Source organism: Nicotiana tabacum, chromosome 4 (assembly GCF_000715075.1).
Source record: "Nicotiana tabacum cultivar K326 chromosome 4, ASM71507v2, whole genome shotgun sequence".
In the NCBI taxonomy this organism is placed as follows: domain Eukaryota; kingdom Viridiplantae; phylum Streptophyta; class Magnoliopsida; order Solanales; family Solanaceae; genus Nicotiana; species Nicotiana tabacum.
In genome coordinates this window covers 116526365-116544568 of record NC_134083.1, presented here as the reverse complement: position 1 = coordinate 116544568, position 18204 = coordinate 116526365, and the positions used below count along the sequence as shown (strand labels likewise).

The 18204-nt window shown below is 34.9% G+C and overlaps 1 long non-coding RNA gene across 3 annotated transcripts; it reads right to left on the bottom strand.

Annotated features, from left to right (window-relative positions):
• Nucleotides 1-1274: 1274 nt before the first annotated feature.
• Nucleotides 1275-6389, bottom strand: LOC107786912 (uncharacterized). 3 transcript variants are annotated; one of them, XR_012708911.1, is made up of 4 exons: nucleotides 6221-6389; nucleotides 5867-5991; nucleotides 1845-4295; nucleotides 1275-1565 (listed from the first exon to the last, which is right to left on the bottom strand). It is a non-coding gene; the product is annotated as an uncharacterized LOC107786912 (long non-coding RNA). The 3 variants fall into 3 exon arrangements; XR_001648247.2 differs by having other exon boundaries at nucleotides 2426-4295; XR_001648248.2 differs by having other exon boundaries at nucleotides 4150-4295; nucleotides 6221-6380.
• Between the last annotated feature and the right edge of the window lie 11815 nt (nucleotides 6390-18204).

Below are 18204 nucleotides of genomic sequence, written 5' to 3'. Positions count from 1 at the left end.
AATTAGTTAGTAACTAATCTCCCGTCCGCTAATTATAAATTATTTATATCATTACTATATTTTTTGCTCACCTTTTTCCTTAAAAGATTTTGAAGCTCAAAGCTTAGCAACAACCACACTTTCAAAAGGAAAAATCAGATTAGAAATCAAGCTTTATCTTCAAAAAGGGAATCAAATTATTTTGAAAAAGTGAAGTGTTGTCGCTTCAATGGATTTTCAAAAAATAATTTTTTTTTCAAGTCTTCAAATCAAGGTATATCTTAGGCTTACTCCCATCTCATTAGAACAACATGCACCTCTATGCTTTGGGAACAAGTGTTTTAGTTGAGTTCTCCTTTTCACATACTTTCTAAAATACAAACATCCTATATCTTTTTTCAAAAGCTCTTTTCAAGTATATATGCACTAACGTTATTTTTCTCTATAAATTCATACCCTTTTAAACTACACCCTTTGTAAGAATTATGTCCTAATATGTGGTAAGCCATATTTTTAGAACACTAGTTAAGGCATAATATAAATTAATTCTAAATCTAGTCCATGTTCTATGGAGCTACATCAGGTAGATTTTAAGGGGTGCCTAGCACCTTCCCCTTGGAAGAACAAGAACCCATACTCATAATCTCACCGGTTAGCAGACTGCTAAAGAATATGACTTAGTAATTAAATAGGTACCCTAGTATACCTTTAAATATTAGGTGGCGAGTCTCTTTTATCAACAATAGAAAAACCACAAGTTGAATCTTGTTTTGACTAGTGCAAAATAGGGTGCAATACCTTCAATCTTCCAACTTTCGCCAAAAGTACCAAATCAACCTACGGACCTCTAAATCAACATCCGGACATACGTCTAAGTTCTAAATCACCATATGAAGCTATCGGAACCATCAAAATTTCATTCTGGAGTCGTCTACCCAAAAGTCAAACTCCGGTCAACTATTCCAACTTAGGTTTCAACCTTGAGACTAAGTGTCCCAATTCACCCCAAAACTCACCCGAAACCAAACTAACCAACCCGGCAAGTAACATAACCACAATTGAACATAGAGGAGGCAATAATAGGGAAACGGGACTAAAATGCTCAAAACGACTGGCCGGATTGTTACATGAGAGTATTAGTTTTTTCCCTTTCTTAGGTGGTGGTTTTTCTAACTTTCTTATCTATTTATACTAGATGGGTGGTGCCCGTGCTATGCACGGGCATATGCCCGACATTGTTTTTGTTCGCAAATATCACAAATCTTTGAGAAATATCATAAAGAATAGCCATATGATAATAGAAAAGGTTCGACAGCAGGAAAGCGTGTTATTTAAGAACACTCAAACTAAAAGTTCGAAGACAGATTATAAATAACCACATAATTGGATTCCGAGGAATATAAAAGACTTAAGAGATTTGAATAAGAAGACGCTGCTAAAATAGCAAGGAATATTAAAAACAAAGAAAAGACTAATTGAAGCTTCTACATCTTAAACAACTGAAGTAAAATGTTTAGTTCTTCCACAGAACCTCCAAAACCAAAGAAATCTTCAACCACTGTAGTATTGTAGTGTATGCACCAAGGCTACAAGAAAAATAAGAAAACACTTGTTAAAGATAAAGATTGGTAGCACTCCCTCTTTGCTTTATGGAATCAAACAAATGAAATCAAAATGACAAATAATGAGTAAAGGAAGTATGGCCCCCAGTCCCACCCCCCCCCCCCCCAAAAAAAAAAATACCTGTTAATGACAATATATACTTTATATGGTCACACGTCCTCCAAATACTCAAACGTCGAGGCTAATAAGGTACCCGAAGGTACTAAAGACCCAGAAGTGAAGGCCAGGGAGTAAGAATTTACATTTAAGTATAATACTTGTGTCAGATAATTCTTGCTAGATCTCAGTAAATTATTCATGCTTCTCCATCAACAATTCTTGGCAGAACTTCTATTTCATATGCATATTGTGGTCCTCAAATTCAAAACTTCTGTATCCACCTATATCTGATATCAAATACCAGTTGTAACACTTACCAAGAGAGCATAATTTTTACCAAGAGACTATGAGCATAATGTCTATCCCCCATGCATGTTGCTAAATTTGACTATTTTCATGTTATTAATCACTCGCATCATCCTCAAATGATCTATTGCTTTTATGTGATACAGTTAAGTCTTCAAAAATAGAATAAAATCATTGCTGCTACTGTTTAAGACAATCTAGAAGTAACTTATTTTACCAACTCCAATGCAGAACAAAAGTAGTGAAAGGCGATTAAAGAAAATTGTAGAATATGTGTGTTGTAATGCTAACTTGTGGAGGTTTTCTATTCCAGAAACTTTAGGTATACTGAATGAGTTCTTCTAAATACCGGAGCCTGTAGTGACATGGCAAAGATCATGATTGTTTTTTTAAAATAAAAAACAATATGCTAGTGTACCCATCTGATCTCCTGAACGTGAAGCTCTTTCAGGGGTCGTCATCATTAGAGGAAATTTGGGCTTCATGATAAAAAATATGGCTGCAGCAGAAGAGTAGCACTTCAATTTGTCCAATCTATTTTGTGTTAACCAACTGTTATCACATGCATTTAAGTCTGCACATCAGGAAAACTACAATACGAAAAAAACTTTTTGCCTTCTGATGTTATAACTCTAAACAAAATAGACCAATCTGTTGGCAAGTAATAAGGAAAATAGAACCAGAAACTTATGAGCCAAATGTGGTACATGAGTAAAAATCAACTCCCTTTTGTCATGTACAAAAGTTGGTGAAACGAAGAAGTTTTCAAAGTAAAAGATATAACATCTGGAAGTAGCAATATACGGCTTATATATATATAATGATTATCAAGGTTGGAAAAGATACTAATGCTCAAGTTAGTGTAATTCTTTGTAGTCCGTAGATTGGCCAAAGTTAAAGTTTACCGCCAAGGTTAAAGAACCTTAATTGCCAAAATTTGATGCACTGCCCTATAAAAGGGATGAAAGGAGTAACTGACAAAAGGGATCACATCATAATAAAAAAGAAAGCACCCAAGATCAGTTCTTACGAGTACACCAGCAATATAAAAAACAAATGCATGTTCTCACAGTATGAAGGGTATGATTAACGCTCTATTTAGAAGAAAGTAACATTTTTTTATCAGAACCTCTGCGCCAACCACAACAATTGTGAACCTTCATTTTCCAGATATGTAAATTTCAATTTCGTCTATTTCTCAAGGACCACTTGATAACAGATCTGGAAATATCAATCTAATGTTAAATGCTAGATGCACCTTGGTAACTAACTAATCTTTCCGTCATCTCTGATCTGTCTTTTTTTTAGAGAAGATTTTCTATCCCGCATGCCTATGAAGAACTTCAGGTCTATTGGGAAACAATGTGATGGAAAATGGTATCAGTTTATCAAAAACATTTACTGCAGTATCCTATATCATGAATTGGACTGTTCTTTGCTTATTAGTGGCATGCTCACATCCGGAATTTAGGATTGTAGGTCAATATTACAAAATCTCAGAAGATGCCATCAGAATTACCACTTAAAAATAAAAATAAACAGATCAACAGCGTGAAACCAAACCCCACTTTCTTGCATCAAAAACTTACCAGAGATTGCACAAAGTGAACCAACTTTTTAAAGTTATGGAGATGAGAAAATAGAATTATAACAGGGAACTATTTATCAATGAAAATGATATTAACCAAAATATCGCATCAGTTAAGAATATAATAAAAGAACATATCAAATCAGTTAACAATTAGTTTATATGCAAAGACTCCGATAATTTTATGGAAATTAAAAGTTTCATGAAACAGAATGCCTTAAAATAAAGACCCTAAAATATCAAGAAAATACATGACAAAAGAACGAAGAAAAGAGTTAGTTCATTAGTTGCTTTGCCAATTTTCATCACCCACTCTATTTTAGTGGTTCAAGCCTTTGATGTGAGAGAAACACACTCAAATTAACTTCTAAAAGCAATCTTTATGGCTACAATACCCTCTATTAACATGTGGCAACTGAGAAGGGAAACACATTAACTTTTACTTTGCATACAGAATTTGTAAAAATCTAATAACCCTCTTTAACTGGAATAACATGGCAAAGATTAACAGGAAAAAGTCGAATCACTTTGTAAAAGCAGGCAAAAAATCTCACATTCTTTTCTGTCATCTCCTCTTTATCTTCTTCATCCTCATCTTCCTTGATAACATCTTTCATATCTTCAGATTGAATCTCCTTGAGCAGCCTCGCCAGTAAACCATGGCACGACATGCGAAATTATTTTATCCCGAATTGTTGAGCTACAGAAGGAAGAACAAAATATAACACAATATTACTCTTCTAATCCAAACAGCAGCACCTTATGGCCCATAAAACAAAATTGAACTTGTTAGGCCAAATATAAAAGTAAAAGTGAATAAATACTAAAGGACTCCTCCAAAAAGTAAGAAATCAGCAACACACCGAATATACTAATTTTTATTTGATTACAGACCTCTTCAATTTGACACATTTATCCCATCAAACAAAAAATATATATTAATGTATTTAGGAAAAGGAATAAATTCAAAATTGTGGAACCTACGGTGTCGTCATTTATACCATAGTCAACAGTTTTAGGTACTTGTTGCGGTTCGAAAATTTTGAAAAAACTTTCACAGGTCTCACTCTTATTTATGCATTAAGCATTTCTGACCCTTCGTTGGATCCTAAGGATATTCTATGTCTAGCTTTTTCATTCCGTTCAATATTGGTCCTAAGAGAGTAAGAATAATCTGAGCTGATGACAATGCAACTTAAGGCAAATACATGTTCATGAATATGTCTAGTGTCTGGGGTCTGGTGCATTTATTTGGAGGATAAAAATAATTTGACAGTCACTATCTCAAAAAATGTAAGAATGATGAGTGCATTCTTTGAAAAGGTTGTTTTGTAGCAATAATTATTTCTAATACTTGATACATATCCAACACAATGTACATGTCCTTCAAATGTCCACTATATTAATGTTGCTCCAGAAATTAAGCTATCGGATCTATAATGCACAACTAACTTGGCAAAACTATTTGAACACCAAAAATATTATAAGAAAACATGATAATATGATTACACGTTAGTAAGAGACCAGAGGCGATATTGTATCCATATTTAGACAATACAGAATTTTGTGGCACAAGTGAAAGCGTTTGTGTAGATTTCTTCCTTCCATGTAACCAACATTCTTTTTTTTTTTGGTGCCAAATTTCACGACCTGTACAAATAAAAACTACAAATGTATAGGCTTTGTTTGAATCAATCTACAAGCAGAATTATTTCAGTAATTGATCAATTGTAAATTTCATCCAACATATTCTGTTTTTCCTCATAAAAGGGCCAATTCCCAATTTTTTGAGGTTATCGACCATACAAAGGCGTGCTTGTTTATCTATTGGATAGACAGTTGGAACTGAAAGATTTATAGACATTATACAAGTTACTTTAGCATATCATAATAACTTTCACGGCATAAATAAACTTGCACAAATTTACCGGCATTTACGAACTTTTCCAACGCACGGCAAAGGCAATCGAGGCTATTAGAATCGTAACGGGAATAAGAAAAGCTGTTGTAATAAATGGTGAATTGAACAATGAACCATTCTTCCTTTGATATTTCATAACTTTTTTTCAGTCATGAAGTCTTCCCATTTTCCTTGACACCCAAAAAATATTTTTGAATAGAAAACCAGAAAATATCTTGAAACTTTACCAATATAAAAAGGTTAATCTTTTATCCTGATAAAATATTTACTTGCCATCGAGGTCAGCATAACAATAAAAATATAAAATTATTGCAGATTAAAAAGATGATGCTTGACATTAATTTATTCACCTTTGCTTTCATTTCTTAGATAAGGGGATGCCCACAGCGAGAAATTCCACAAGAACAACAACATAGACCAGAAGCAGTAAGTGCAGATGACCCATAAAATCCATCACTAAGTATTATCATTGAGGCTGCAAGAAGGGATGAAGTTAGAAGAAAAAACGAAGACTTGCAGGAATCCAACAAAAGAAAAATCAGAAAAATCAGTAGAGTTAAAATAATACATGCAACATGATTTCAACCAAATAACAAACGAAACAGCAAAAATTAAAAGAAATATCAACTCTATCAAACACAAAATCAACAAAAAGAGACCCCGGAACTAAAAAGATTGAAACGAAGAAGATAACATAAACCTACCTCAAAGGAAAGCAATCAATTGACTCTTTGTCTGCAATATTTTGTTTGTGTCATCTTAAACTTCAACATCATAATTGATACCTTTCAAGTTAAACCACATGGGTTGTTGGGTAAAGTTAAAAGATGACGGGAAGGTATAGTGATCAGGAGTGTAGACTAACTGGGAATCTGTAAAGACCCCTAAAAGAACTAATTTACCAAAAAAGGCTCAAAGTTAGCTTTATTTTCTAGAAACATTAAGCCAACAAATGTAATAAATGCATAAAGCAAGGGCAAAAGGTGTCGGTAATAATAAAGAGGCCTGGTTTTGTCATGCCAAGATGACATCACATTTGAAGCAGAATTATTTGTTAATTACTGTTTTACCCTTGGCCGTACCAAAACTCTCACTTATTATATAGTTAAAATTAGTATCTTTTGATAATTCGAGTGTAATATCCATTTTTCGTAATCGATCAAGTTTGACTCTTGATTTGAGATTAGTTGTTGGATTAGTACATGCCAATAGTAGTTATCGGCTTTCAGAGGATTCGACTAAATCTACAAGATCTGATATTATCCGACTAGATTTGCACAAAAGAACACTATATAGCATTGAAGAAAAGAATTTCCACCTAAATTTTGCTAGTTTTGACTTAATTTTTTGTTGGTATTAAAATGAGGTATGATGGTGGATAGAAGTTATATTCTAGTGTAAATATTATATGACCAGTATACTTATATAATATTATATATTGTCACTACCCAATATCACACCTTAAGGATCGTGACGACACCTAATCTCTAAAACTAAGTAAGTTGGTCACTTACAATAGTCAAACCAATAAATATGATATTATGAAGTAGAGATTAATATAAATGCGGAAATAAAGGTGATACAAGCCAATAGGGCAATAATCAAAATAAATCCCCAAGATTATGTAGTGTTGAGTCTCGAACTCAACCTGAATATATAGAAATAACTCAAAAATACAATACTGTTCGGATAGAGAATTTGACAGTATAAATATAAGGAAAGGGCTCCAAGGGACTGCGACAATTAAAATAACTCTACCTTGAATCCTCACGATCAAAGAAATCTCAATGCCTAGGTCCGTTATCTCCAACATCTAGATCTGCACAAAAATATGCAGAAGTATAGTATAAGTATACCACGGTCGGTACCCAGTAAGTATCAAGACTAACCTAATGGCAGAAGCAATAACTTTAAATCATCAGATTAAGCGATAACTATTTAAAACAAATAAAGGTCTTGTTCCGACAATAAGTCATCAAATAGAATCATACATATGGAACCTCTTGCCCACATTGTCAATCACCCTTGCATGGTAAAAGACCTTGTGCCGTAATATAAGTCACACTCGCAGAGAAAAGACCTCGCTCCACAATATAAGTCACACTCGCATGGCAAAGACCTCGTGCCACAACGTATATCGTACCCGTGTCAATTACCAATAACACATTCAAGAGAAATTTATCAAGAATCAAATAAAGTAATGCATGATAACACCTTCTTTTATTTCAATCCGTTATGCTACCAACAACTTAATAGAATGTGAGATAATAACTCTACGTAGGTAAGTCCATCTTCGTAACCAAATCATCAAGTAATATGGGAGATATGGAGTAGCACATTGGGAACAATGCAACAAAATACATAAAATGCATGACACACACAAGGAAGTCATAAGCACAAACAAGAATACTCATTTTTCATCAATAACACTCCCTCGTGCCATCACATATCATCCCCCACATAGCCATTCTTATCTCACCGCGTGCGCAACAATAAATAAATGCCCGCTTTGTCTTGTCACATGCGTATTAACAATATCCCACCTTGTCTGGCCATATGCGCAAACTCGATATTTGTCTTGTCGCATGTGAAATATATATAGTGAACCCTAACCCTAACACTAGCTCAGCTATAGTAAACCCTAATTTTTTCATGAAAGTTAAGGGTAATGTTAGGGTGGAGGATAAGAAGTAACTTGTGGTGACCTCTTCACCTAGTCTTCAGGTGAAGAAATTTCCTAAAGAAAGTGCCAACAAGATTGTTTTACCTAAGTAAGATTGGAAAAAAAACCAATTGATGCATCAAAAGATGGATAGTGTTGAAGATGATCATGATAATATGGGAGGTAGGGATCTTGATGAAAAACCCACAGCCCAAAATTTCATGAACGCAGCAAGGCAAGGAGACCTATCTTCAAGGCAAACTGACAAAGACAAATTAGTGGGCAACGAGAGGAAGAAGCAACAAAAAGAAATTTCTAGTGTGCAAGGGACTGGGGTACAAACGAGAAGGACATTATCTAAATTCATAAATTAGCTGTGAATGCTATTATATGAAATATTGGATCAGTCAACACTAAGAAAGCCTTTGAAAGGCTTATGACAATGCATGAACAATACCAATTCTACTTGATTGGATTAATGGAACCAATGCAAAATGCCAACAAGTTGGAAGGTTATAAGAGGAAGCTTGGATTGCAACATGCTTTTGCTAATGTTTCTATAATAAAGTTTGAGACTTTGTGGATGAAGCTTATGAAATTTCATTCTTGTTTGACATGGAACAACATTGGACACATAGGCTATTTAATCCGGAAACTTAAAAAGGATTTTATAATCACTCTTGTGTATGCTAAAGGTGATATTGTGGAGAGAGTTGAACTTTGAAATTCAATGTATGCATTAGTTAATAATATGGTTATCTCTTTGGCTAGTTGGTGGTGACTTCAATGTCATTGTCGATGAAAAAGAGAAGTTTAGGGAGATTGCTAGTTTCAATGAATGAAGTGGAGTACTATCGGCATTGCATAAACACTTGCAATTTGTTCGATCTAAGTTTTAAAGAAAGCATATATACATGGTGGAATGACAAAACTGATGATGATTATATTTTCAAAGAACTTGATAGATGTTTGGCTAACCTAGAATTTTAACAAATGCTGCTAGTATTGGAGGTGACACACTTGTCCAAAACAGGCTAAGATCACAGCCAAATGATCCTATCTTGTGATCTCAATATTGCTCCTATAAAGAAGTCATTCAAGTTTTTGAAGTTTTGATAAAACATGAATCTTTTCTAGATATGGTGAAGGAAAATTGGAAGGCAGATTTTGTTGGTAACCCTTTCATCATGTTCAATTACAAGTTGAAGAAGTTGAAGAAAGCATTGTCTACATGGAGTAAAGCTACTTATGGGATCATTTTTTAGAATATAGCTAGTTTAGAAGAGCTGCTCATTGTACATAAAAATCAATTTTAGTTGAACCCTACACAACTTAATAGAGAGAGGCTTTTGAAGGTGCAAGCAGAATTCATTAGATATCTTTATCTTGAGGAGGAATTTTGAAAGAAAAAATCTAGGATGAATTGGTTTCAAGATGGTGATAGGAACATAATTTTTTTATGCTCAGGCCAATGAAGAAGAAAGAGATTACATGTGAAGATAATTCAAATAGTGTGAGCCAATGGCTTGGAGGCAATGAAGCAATGGCAGAGGATGCAATGATTTATTTTCAGGCTCAATTTCATGAGGAGGGGGCTTCTACTACCTTTGGAATTTGAGATCATGTATTAGTATTAGTAGAGATGAGGCAAAATCAAGAGATTATCAAACAACCTACAAAAGATGAAGTAAAACAAGCAGTCTATGGGCTCAATGGGGAGAGTGCACGAGGTCATAATGGCATCAATGGTTTCTTCGTCCAAGCTGGTTGGGATATCATTGGGGATGATGTTTTTGATATGGTGAAGGATTTCTTTAATGATCGGGGGCTGCCTAGATTCGTCACTCATACAAATTTAGTTTTATTGCCAAAAAAGAAAGAGGTTACTACCTTTTCTGATATGAGGCCCATTATCCTAAGTAATTTTATTAACAAGGTATTTTCTAGAGTTATTCATGAAAGGTTAGTTGATTTGCTTCCTAATTTAATATTTGATGAGCAAGCTGGATTTGTCAAGGGTAGAAGTATTGTGGAGAATGTCATATTGATTCAAAAGATTATCACTGATATTAGATTGAGAATCAAGACAAGACCTAATATAGTGATCAAGATAGATATGACTGAAGCTTATGACAGACTTTCATGTCTCTTCATGACCAAAGTTCTGAGGAAGATTGGGTTTAGTGAGAGGTATATTTGCTTGGTGTATGGCATTGTTTCAAAAAACTAGTATTCAGTGCTACTCAATGGGCAACCTTATGATTTTTTAAAGTCTACCAGAGGGGTAAAATAAATGGATCCTTTGTCTCCTACACTTTTCATCTTGGCAGCAGAAGCTTTATCGAGGGGATTGAATGCACTACACATGAACTTGTATTTCTTTGGCTTTCGTTCGACAAAATGAAGTATAAATATTAATCACTTGGCCTATGCAGATGAAACAATAATTTTCTCTTCTTCAGATTCTACAGCTTCATGGAGGTTTTGAGTGCTTATGAGGTTGCTTCTGAACAGTTGATAAACAAAAGCAAAATTAGCAATTTATAAGCATCATTCAACAAGTTTGCAGGTGATTACTAAGGTGCAAGAAATTACTGAAATTGGAAGGCAAGATTTTCCATTCACATATTTAAGGTGTCCTATTTTCTATACAAGGAGAAGAATGGATTATTATCAAGAGCTCATCAATAAATTACTTGATAAATTGCAAGGTTGGAAGGGTAAACTATTGTCAATTGGAGGTAGGGCAGTCTTTATTTCTTATGTGTTACAAAGCATGCCAATAAACTTTCTATCTGCAGTTAGCCTATGTTACAACAAACCAATCGTTCCAAGAGAAGCCTCACAAATAGTGGCTATAGGGAATGTACAACTAGGCAGGTTGTGGAGCGAATAGGTAGAACAAGAATTAGAGGGGGAAGGTGAAACAAATTCTAAGGAAGAAAAGAATGAAGATGAAGAAGATGGGCAATCAGAGGGCCATAAATCTAATGATGACGTTCAAGCTTGCAGTGATGAAGAGCAAGATGCTCGACAAGTTGATGCCATTCCAAAAGGAGATACGGAGAATGAACCAGCTGATATGGATGTTAGGATGATCAATATGACTAGTAAAAAAGACCCCAAAGAAGTCCTAAAAGGGAATGAAATAGTGAATTCGGTGAACCCTAACCCTAACACTAGCTCAACTACAGCAAACCCTAATTTTTTCATGAAGGTTAAGGGCAATGTTAGGGTGGAGGATAAAAAGTAACTTGTGGTAACCTCTTCACCTAGTCTTCAGGTGAAGAAATTTCCTAAATAGAGTGCTAACAAGATTGTTTTACCTAAGTAAGATTGGAAAAAAATTAATTGATGTATCAAAACGTGGATGGTGTTGAAGATGATCATGATGATAGGGGAGGTAGGGATCTTGATGAAGAACCCACAACCCAAAATTACATGAACGCAGCAAAGCAAGGAGACCTATCTTCAAGGCAAATTGACAAAGGCAAATCAGTGGGCAAAGAGAGGAAGAAGCAACAAAAAGAAATTCCTAGTGTGCAAGGCACTAAGGTACAAACAAGAAGGACATTATCAAAATTCATAAATTAGTTATGAATGCTATTATATGGAACATTAGATCAGTCAACACTAAGAAAGCCTTTTAAAGGCTTGTGACAATGCATAAACAATACTAATTCTACTTGATTGGATTAATGAGTTGAAAGGTTATAAGAGGAAACTTGGATTGCAACATGTTGTTGCTAATGTTTCTATAATAAAGTTTGGGCCTTTGTGGATGAAACTTATGAAGTTTTAATCTTGTTTGACATGGAACAACATTGGATAATTAGACTATTTAATCCGGAAACTTAAAGGATTTTATAATTACTCTTGTGTATGCTAACCACACATGTCCAAAACAGGCTCAGATCACAGCCCCAAGATCCTATCTTGTGATCCCAACGTTGCTCCTATAAAGAAGTCTTTCAAGTTCTTGAAATTTTGGATAAAACATAAATCCTTTCTAGATGTGATGAAGGAGAATTAAGAGGCAGATTTTGTTGGTAACCATTCATCATGTTCAAATACAAGTTGAAAAAAGCGTTGTCTACATGGAGTAAAGCTAAAGCATTGTCTACATGGAATAAAGCTACTTATAGGAACATTTTTCAGAATATAGCTAGTTTAGAAGAGCTTGTCATTGTACATGAAAATCAAATTGAGTTGAACCCTACACAACATAATAGAGTGAGGCTTTTGAAGGTACAAGCATAATTCATTAGATATCTTCATCTAGAGGAGGAATTCTGGAAGAAAAAAGCTGGGATGAATTGGTTTCAAGATGGTGATAGGAACACAATTTTTTTATGCTCAGGTCAATGAAGAAGAAAGAGATTATATGTGAAGATAATTCAAAATAGTATGGGCAAATGGCTTGAAGGCAATAAGGCAATGACAGAGGAGGCAGTGAATTTTTTCCAGGCTCAATTTCATGAGGATAGGGCTCCTACTGCCTTGGCATTTTGGATCATATACCAAGATTAGTAGAGATGGGGCAGAATCAAGAGATTATCAAACAACCTACAAAAGATGAAGTAAAACAAGCAATCTTTGGGCTTAATGGGGAGAGTATAGGAGCTCATAATGGCTTAAATGGTTGCTTCTTCCAAGCTTGTAGGGATATCATTGGGGATGATATTTTTGACATAGTGAAGGATTTCTTTAATGATCAGGAGCTGCCTAGATTTGTCACTGATACAAATTTAATCTTATTGCCAAAAAAGAAAGAGGTTACTACATTTTCTGATATGAGGCCAATTAGCCTACTAATTATATTAACAAAGTGTTTTCTAGAGTTGTTCATGAAAGATTAGTTGATTTGCTTCCTAATTTAATATCAGGTGAGAAAGTTGGATTTGCCAAGGGTAGAAGTATTATGGAGAATGTCCTATTGATTTAAGAGATTATTATTGATATTAGATTAAGAATCAAGACAAGACGTAATATAGTGATCAAGATAGATATGACTGAAGCTTATGACAGACTTTCATGTCTCTTCTTGACCAAAGTTCTGAGGAAGATGGGGTTTCGTGAGAGGTATATTGGCTTGGTGTATGGCATTGTTTCAAACAACTAGTATTTAGTGTTACTTAATGGGCAACCTTATGGTTTCTTTAAGTCTACAAGATGGGTAAAATAAAGAGATCCTTTGTCTCCTACACTATTTATCTTTGCAGCAGAAGCTTTGTCGAGGGGATTGAATGCACTACACATGAACTTGTATTTCTGGGGCTTTTGTTTGACAAAATGAAATTCAAAAATTAATCACTTAGCCTATGCAGATGAAATAATAATTTTCTCTTCTTCAGATTCTACAACTTCATAGTTCTTATGAGGTTGCTTCTGGACAGTTGATAAACAAAGCAAAGTCAGCAATTTTTAAGCACCATTCAACAATCTTGGAGGTGATTACTAAGGCGCAAGGGGTTACTAAAATTGGAAGGCAAGATTTTCCATTCACGTATTTAGGGTGTCTAACGAGCTTAGAACACACATTTAAATTATGCTCGCTAATCAAATATAGTATAGTATAATATCATATCCACAAGGATTGGATTTAAACAATATTCTCGTAGTTTCTAGCTTGATTGCTATCCAGGATGATTAACAATTGAGATTTAATCGATTTATAACTAAAATGAATTAAGATCTAAAGTTATTGACTAAAGACAATTGAAACAAGGATAAGCAAGGAAATTATCAGTGGGAGAAAATATGGATTGATAGGATAGGTGTAAGATAGTTGTTGGGATCTAACTCTAGATAATTCACTTCTAATGTTCAAGTGAGTCTTTCGAATTCACTCAATTATTAGTTCAAATGTTCTGCTAAAACTCCTCACGAGATGAACCAATTTAAGCACGTGAAGATATGCACGAATGCGTAGTGGAGTGGTCTTTAGGAGAACCTCTCTTGATTATTCTCCTCTCTAGGTTTAATCAATGATTCAACTAGCATCTCTAGATTACTTAGATGAATTAATGAACTCAACCAACCATATAATGCAAAGATATCACAAGTTATGCGTCTCTCGATTACATGAACAAGTGAATATAGATGCAACAGTTAAATCATCCAAAAATGCTTCAATACATAAAACTAGAGTTATAATCCACAAACAATCATCAATACAAAAAATCCATCAAACCCTAAAGAGAACTTCTCCATAAATATGGAGCAATTCATCACAAATTAAATTAAAGTATAGAAAAACATAAATTCAATCCAAACTCGTGTCTTGATTAAGGAAGAATTGATGAAATCCTTGTGCTCATGTTCTTCCAACTCCTCATTAGCCTCCTTAGGTCGAATATGTGTCAAAAGTTCAGAAAATAATATTTTTTCATGTATTTATACCAAGTAGGGTCGGCCCCAGACAAATCACATTTTCCTAGCCGAAATAGGATATTTACTCTGTAAAAAATACACAAGCGCACCGCAGGGGGCGACGCGCCATGCAGGGCATTAGTGGGAAATCTAGAGAGCTAACTTGTGAGGGTGACGCGATAGTGTGGATTTCTCAGAGTACATATCAAACATTGATTTTTGACGTCCAGACTTGGTCATCGACCCCCGAACATGATCCTGACTTAATCCCTTGGGCTTTTACTTAAACTTCAAAGCTCCAAATCGTTCCCAGTCATTTCATAACATCTACATCACTCGGAATCCTCCCACAAGGCATAAAACATACAATAAGTGCAAAACACTCCTAATTAAAGCTCAAAACAAGTGAAGTGCAGTAAATTAGAGTAAAATAAGCGACTAAAATACGAGATTATAGCCTACCATAAATACCCCACACTTAAATCATTGCTCATCCTCGAGAAATCAAACTACACTTTACATAGAACATGACTTTTTTCAACAACTCTCATAACCCATCGCACCAAGAATATTTAAAAAAGATTAAGTACAATATCGTAACATCCTATCTCAAGATTTGACTCAAAAGCATCACACATTACTTATAACCAACCGACTTACTCTAACACAGAGGATAACGACATTACCTTTTCTTCATGAATTGAGTACCCTCACACAACAATAGAGAGTAGTTCCATACACAATAGAATTTAAGAACAATTAGGAACTCAAGATAGAAAGAATTCACTCACTCTCAGAAACAACATTCATGTGCCACAAAAGACGTACCAAAGGCTTGCCCGTAGTGTACTACTCTACTAATTGAGCTCATTAAGTCAAGGATCAAGTAGGACTTTAGTTGGTTGTAATGTAGGCTGCGAGATGGTTAGGATACTTTTGGATATAAGAGTGACTACACCTCCCTAAGCGCTTTAATAGACACAGTTAACCATTCAAAGCCCCACACTTATGTCAAATCATAACTCCACCTTCACAATCAATATACATTAACTCCCCACTTCTTTAAGCACAATTACATCAAGAGTCACCGCTATCAAAAAATATTTTGCACAATAATACAACTATTTTTTTCCTTTTCTTTTTCAATTCAAGTGGCTCTTACTTTTCTCAAAATAGTGCACCTTCTTCCTTATTTCAATAGCTCCACTCAAAAGCGAAACCAACCACCCACACTTCACCTTTTACAAAGTTCATAACAAATTCAAGTGCTCACGAGAGGTAAAGTTCATATAGATAGTCAATTCAAACAAATTGGTAAGACTTGTATTGTGGTTGCCAAAGAAACAGGATCACAAGCTCAAAAGGGTTAAGTACAATACATAACAATTAGGTGGGTAAAAGCTTATAACTGGCTCAACAAAGAAATGCCTAAATCACTTCTAAGACTGAATAAAACTACTATTTTGCTTTGAAAAAATACGGGGCAAGTTCTAGACATCAAATGCAATGCACAGAATAACACAAAATCTCTCACACACACATGGCACATAACTTACTCAAGATTGGACTATCAAGACACTCTGGTCTAACACATGATAAACTTTGATTGTAGACCGGTCTAGCATAATCACCAAGTAGTCTCCCAGGACCGGGAGCTATATTTCCGAATTGATCTACAGCAAAGGGTTGATTTTGAGCAATTCTTCGACCCTTCTCTTCTTCGTAGATAATTTGTGCATCTCTAATAGATGCTTCCCCAGCATCCCGTGCAACTTGTTCTCTTCGTTGGGCTGCTTCTCTCGCAGCCAAATCTACATTATCCTCACTGTTTCCAGTCATAAGTTCTTTGGTTGAGGATTGCCCAACCTTTTTCTGATGTCTCGGTGAGATTTTTCTCCTTCCTCGGATGTCACAGTTATTTTTCAATTTATGGCTCATATGGTAGCACTTCCTTTGCAGAAGTTTGAGTCATGCACCAACCTCAACTTGTAACCTGCGCACAGTCAAAGAACAACAAACGTAAAAGGGAAAAAATAAAAATAAAAAGAAAAATTCCAGAATTAGAACTACAAACTATTTCAAACACAATTGATTGCCAATCCCCGACAACAACACCAAAATTTGACGACCTTGGAACACACACTTAAATTATGCTCGCTAATCAAATATAGTATAGTATAATATCGTATCCACAATTTAAATAGTATTTCTCATAGTTTCTAGTTTGATTGCTATCCAAGATGATCAACAATTGAGATTTATACGATTTCTAACTAAAATTAACTAAGATCTAAAGCTATTGACTAATGATAATTGAAACAAGGATAAACAAGGAAGTTATCAGTGGGAGAAAATAAGGATTGATAGGATATGTGTAAGATAGTTGTTTGGGATCTAACTCTAGATAATTCAATTCTAATGTTCAAGTGAGTCTTTCGAATTCACTCAATTATTAGTTCAAACGTTCTGCATAAACTCCTCTCGATTAAGCTTAACCTCATGAGATGAACCAATTTAAGCACCTAAAGATATGCACGAATGTGTAGTGAATTGGTGTTCAGGAGAACCGCTCTCGATTGTTCTCCTAACTAGGTTTAATCAATGCTTCAACTAACCTCTCTCGATTACTTAGATGAATTAACAAACTCAACCAACCATATATTGCAAAGATATCAAGTTATTCCTCTCTAGATAACATGAACAATTGAATATAGATGCAACAGTTAAATTATCTAAAAATGTTTCAATACATAAAACTAAAATTATAATCCACAAACAATCATTAATACACCAAATCCATCAGACCCCAAAGAGAACTACTCCATAGATATAGAGCAATTCATCACAAATAAAATTAAAGTATAGGAAAACATAAATTCAATCCAAACTCGTGTCTTAAGTGAGGAAGGAATGATGAAATCATTGTGCTCGTGTCCTTCCAACTCCTCATTGGCCTCCTTAGGTCGAATATGTGTCAAAATTCCAGAAAAAAATATTTTTTCATGTATTTATACCAAGTAGGGTCGGCCCCAGATGAAATCACCTTTTCCTAGCCGAAATAGGATATTTACTCTATAAAAAATACAGAAGTGCGCCGCATGGGACGAAGCGCCATGCAGGGAATTAGTGGGGAAATCCAGAGAGCTAACTTCCGGTAGGCAGCAGGAAATTGTACAAGCGCGCCGCCCCACGCGCCGCGGCAGTGGGGATTTCTTAGAGTGTGGATCAAACTTTGATTTTTGACATCTAGACTTGGTCCTCGGCCCCTAAACCAGATCCCCGCATAATCCGTTGAGATTTTACTCAGATTTAAAGCTCTAAATCGCTCGAATTCAATCCATAACATCTACATCACTCGAAATCCTCCTACAAGTGATAAAACACACAATAAGTGCAAAATACTCCCAATTAAAGCTCAAAACAAGTAAAGTCCAGTAAATTAGTATGCAATAAGCGACTAAAATACGGGATTATAGCCTACCATCAGTGTCCTATTTTTGATATAAGGAGAAGAATGGATTATTATCAAGAGCTCATCAATAAAGTACTTGATAAATCGCAAGGTTAGAAGGGTAAACTATTGTCCATTGGAGGTAAGGCAATTTCATTTCTTATGTGTTACAAAGCATGTCAATACATCTTCTATCTGCAGTT